The following is a 4,394-nucleotide window of genomic DNA, read 5'->3' on the forward strand; positions in this document are numbered from 1 at the left end:
AACAAAATTTTCTGGTTTTTGTCCTGTTTTCTTACTAATCAGCTGATTTGGTCAGTGATGTAGATCTAGCAACCACAACTTGATATCGAAACAGCAATGATCATATCATTATCCAAGGATATGACCTTTGCATATAGATCTCCACTAAAAGGAGTCACAGCTCACTAAAAGATGGCATATTCCAGAGCTGGAGAAGGGAAGATACAAGAAGAGCCTAGAACATATGATACCAGAAAGCAAAGAAGTTCTTTCTGGTATCTGGAATCTGGAATGAAGTCATGTCAAAGGAATTCAGAAGGGGCTGGGGAGAGGCTCAGTGGAATAAGTGCTTGCCTGGCAAGTGCAAGGTCCTGAGTTTGATCCCTGATACCACCAAATAAATAAATAAATAAATAAATAAATATCAGAAGCCAGCTTTAAGGGGCTCACATTTGACAAATCATAAAAGATTTCAGCTCCAAAATAGGCAACCATCTTTCGACGGGGTAGTGATGAAATCTGAGAATCTAAGAACAGAGATATCAGATGCCCTTGGAGGAAGAAATTATAGGCTAAGAGATAATACTTGAAAATATGTGTAAAGCAGCTTGATCCTGCCTAACATGTTTGGTCAGGTGATTATTAGTCCCACTACAGGCAAAGAGAAGTATTATCTCTCACCAAACAGAACTTAAAAGATGAACTTGGGATGCTGGGTCTGGAGAAAGATAGAAAGGAGATGTGAGACTGTAAGTAAAGGCTGGGGAGGAAGCCCATGTAGATAAAACAATGAACTCCAACTCCTATCCAACCAGCTTTTTTTTTTTTTTTTTTTCTGTCTGCTCCAAAATGTTAGCCAGTTTATAGGCCCCAGGCTGATCACCAGGACTTTTTAAAAACAAACCATAGATCCTCCTGGAGAAGTTACTCACTTCAGGAAATATTACAAAGCATTAACATTTAAGATCTCAAAGACAAAAATATTTGTGAAACTTGAAAAGCTAATTCAGAGACCCTAGATTGAGTTGGAAACATTGATCACATCAGCCTGGACTGCCTTCTTGCAGAAAACAAGTACACATGGAAGGAATGAAAGGGTTTGATGGGAAAAAGGTAAAAACAACTTATGTGCTCACTACAAGATGAAGACTATTTCCTATCCCTCCTTGAAATTAGATTAGGGCCTATGTGACTGATTTCTGGCCAGCAGAAGTAATTTTAAGTCAGAGGGTTCCAAAGTTTCTTGGTTAAAGTATCTTTGGCACCTTAATAATTTTTCCACAGTGCCCCTAGTCCAAAAAAAGATACCTAACACTTCCATTTGCTAGTTCCAAACAATGTAAGTCATAGCTCGTCCTTCATTTGTCACTGTAATCTCCAAATTTTCAAATGTCCGGGAAAACTCCTTTGTTTTCTCTGCACTGTCCTGGATATCTTGCTATCCACTTGGGATGTCTCCTTCTAAGCTGTTTGTAGGTCAGTGTTTGGCTGACTTTGGAGGCCACACGTTCTGAACAGCATGGCTGTGAAATGTTGGAAGGGCTGCCTGGAAATGTATTTTATCAAGTTAACACATTGAGACCTGTTGGCTTCTCTGCAGACAGCATTGCTTTGTCTAACTCTTACTGCACAATATGGTAACCACTTGAGACTATTAAAGAACTGGAAATTCAAATATCCCACATTTCAAAATCCAAAAATTTGGGCCAGCCAAATAGCTGAGTGGATTAAAGTGCCTGCAAGCAGGTGCAGGAGCCAGGGGTTCAATTCCCAGGGCTGTTGTGCTGGCCGCGCCCCCTGCCCCGGGGCGCGCTGAGACTGGGCTGGGCGTGGTGGTGTGCATCTGTAATGCCACCTCTTGGGAGGCTGTAAACAGGTGAATCACTATGAGTCTGATCTAGTAGTGAGACCCTGAACACCCTGTAGCCCCTTTCCTAAAATACAAGAAAAAAAAAAAAAAAGCAGAGTGCATTTTTTCATTGATCAATTTTATTTAATAGAACTACAATTCACTTTAAACACTGCATCTCATAGGACAATTGTAACTTATACAGGAACGTACATTATTTTTAGTGTCACATATAAACACATTGACAATGTAGTCAGGATCAAAGACTCATTTAGTCAGGTGTCTTTTTTCTATGCACAGATAAATATCTCAATAGGTTTACATGGGCATGTTATGCAAAAAGCACAGGAGTATACCTACGCAGACAGCAAAGTTAGTGTTACATAAATCATTATAAATTTTTACTTACTATTTTATAGTTATTTTCCAGTTAAAATTTTTGAAAATTTTAAGCATGGAAACAAAGGCATATTACTGAGGCAGCATCTGGTGAAGACACACAGGCATATACTCTAACCAGGCACAATAAAAAGGAATAGAAGAGTACAGTAGATGTTCAATGATGAATCATAATGGCAATTTATAGCAGCAAACAAAGGCAGTTTAATTTCAGCGTGAAAGATAAAATACAGGAGACAATACTAAAGATAATATTTAAGATTTACAGAAGTTTGCAACAACTCAGTAAAAAAAATCCACCAGATTAGTCACATGAAAAATTCTAACAAAAACTGTTCTAAACAAATTTTAACAGGATTTGAGCTTGTAATCTTAACCAGCTATAAAACAGGTTGTTATACACAAAAACATCTTAAATTAAAAAGAAATATCATGTTATCATAATTTAGAAAATTGTGAGAAAATAACATCTAAGAAACTCACTGAACAGATTTTCAAATATGCCATTAAATAATTTTGGTTACACAATATACATAAACAAACCATATTTCTCTTATAGGATTATATATTTGTAATAATATCAGCTGGATCAAAATTTGAACATTTTCAAGTATTTCTCTTTAGTTTTAGATATATCACATAAGACACTGTCCAAGAAAAACTTTGTATATATTCCATCTCAAAGAACATCTAAATTTACAAAATGTCAATTCACTGCCTATGCTCGAACTCACGACAGATACTTTTTGACAATTTTCCAACTGTCAAAGAATTTCTGCTAGAGATAAAGATTAATTTCTATCATGAAGATGGAAATTTAAAGCAAGAGATAACTTTAACCTCTTTGCTTAACTGCAATGTTCAAGTCATGCCGAAAATGTTTTACCAGTAAGAGTAATATGATATACTATGACTTGGATAAATTTAAAAACAAGTCAAGTGAAAAAAAAGAAAAACTATATATAATTCCATTTATATAAAATGCCCAGAACAGGCAACTCTATAGATAAACTGATTAGAGATTGCCTGGGATTAAGGATGTAAGGGAAGAGGATTCACTACTAACAGGAATAAGAGACATGTGGGTAATAAGCTCAAGAAGAGATTGTGGTGAAGTCTGAACAAATTCTGTAAATTTATTAAAATTCACTGATCTGTACAACTGAAATGTTTAGCACATATAACTTGTACATCAATATAACTGGAAAAGACTGTACTCTAGATTCCCAACTAATATTGGGATAACATCCACTTATAAAAGTTGGGAAGTCTAACCCAAATGTATAACCTGGAACAAGTCTCTTCTCAAGAAAGACTTTTACCTATTTCTTAAATTCTTCATGTAGTTGCATTTTTTCAGAAAAATATCCTTATACTAGTATGATTCTTCTAGCTTATATTCCTTGCCTGGCTAAAGGGCACTTGGTAGGTCCATTTAGGAATACCTACACAGATCAATTTGTCACACAGCAGCATTTGAACTGCAGGCTTTTCAGGTTGAGATACACAAACAAGAAACCAAAACCTTAAATCCAGAGGTAGCATTTAAAACCTAAGCATGTTCAATTACAGAAAATAGTCCTGAGTCTCAGATCAGCATTAGGATTTCACTTCCATAAGCCGAGAGTTATATAGTTTAGTACTATTTTTATAGGAACTGCTTCAAATTTCAATTTTACGTACTGAAAAAAAAATCTCTAATTTGGAGATTTGTTGGTCAACTTTAAGTACTTATTTCTCTACCTCTGTTAAGTCTACAGCCTGTAACACAAAGCTAACTCACTCAGCATCTTTAGTCCCTTTTCCAGTTAAGAAATTATTCAGGCATCACCAATGAAAATTTGAAAGAATATTCATCAATACCTGTACAGTCCATAATTTGGAAGTCTAATTTCATACACAAAGTAACAGAAAACATCAATTCTAGCTTCTTTCCTTTAACTTGACTAGCTATCAAATGATATCTCTTTAACTTTTAGTGTATGTATCCTTCAGATGGTAGAGAATTAAAACACCAAATTCCTAAATGGGAAAGTTGGATTATACATAGGAGAAAAGTTGACAAGTGAGAAATAGATTCCCTACTTAAAGGAGACAGCTGTTACTCAAAACCAGCTGAATGCTCCACAGATCCATGAGTCTAGTGTGGGCAGGATATATATATATA

The sequence above is a fragment of the Octodon degus genome, unplaced genomic scaffold (genome assembly GCF_000260255.1).
Source record: "Octodon degus isolate 3935 unplaced genomic scaffold, OctDeg1.0 scaffold00297, whole genome shotgun sequence".
Taxonomy (NCBI): domain Eukaryota; kingdom Metazoa; phylum Chordata; class Mammalia; order Rodentia; family Octodontidae; genus Octodon; species Octodon degus.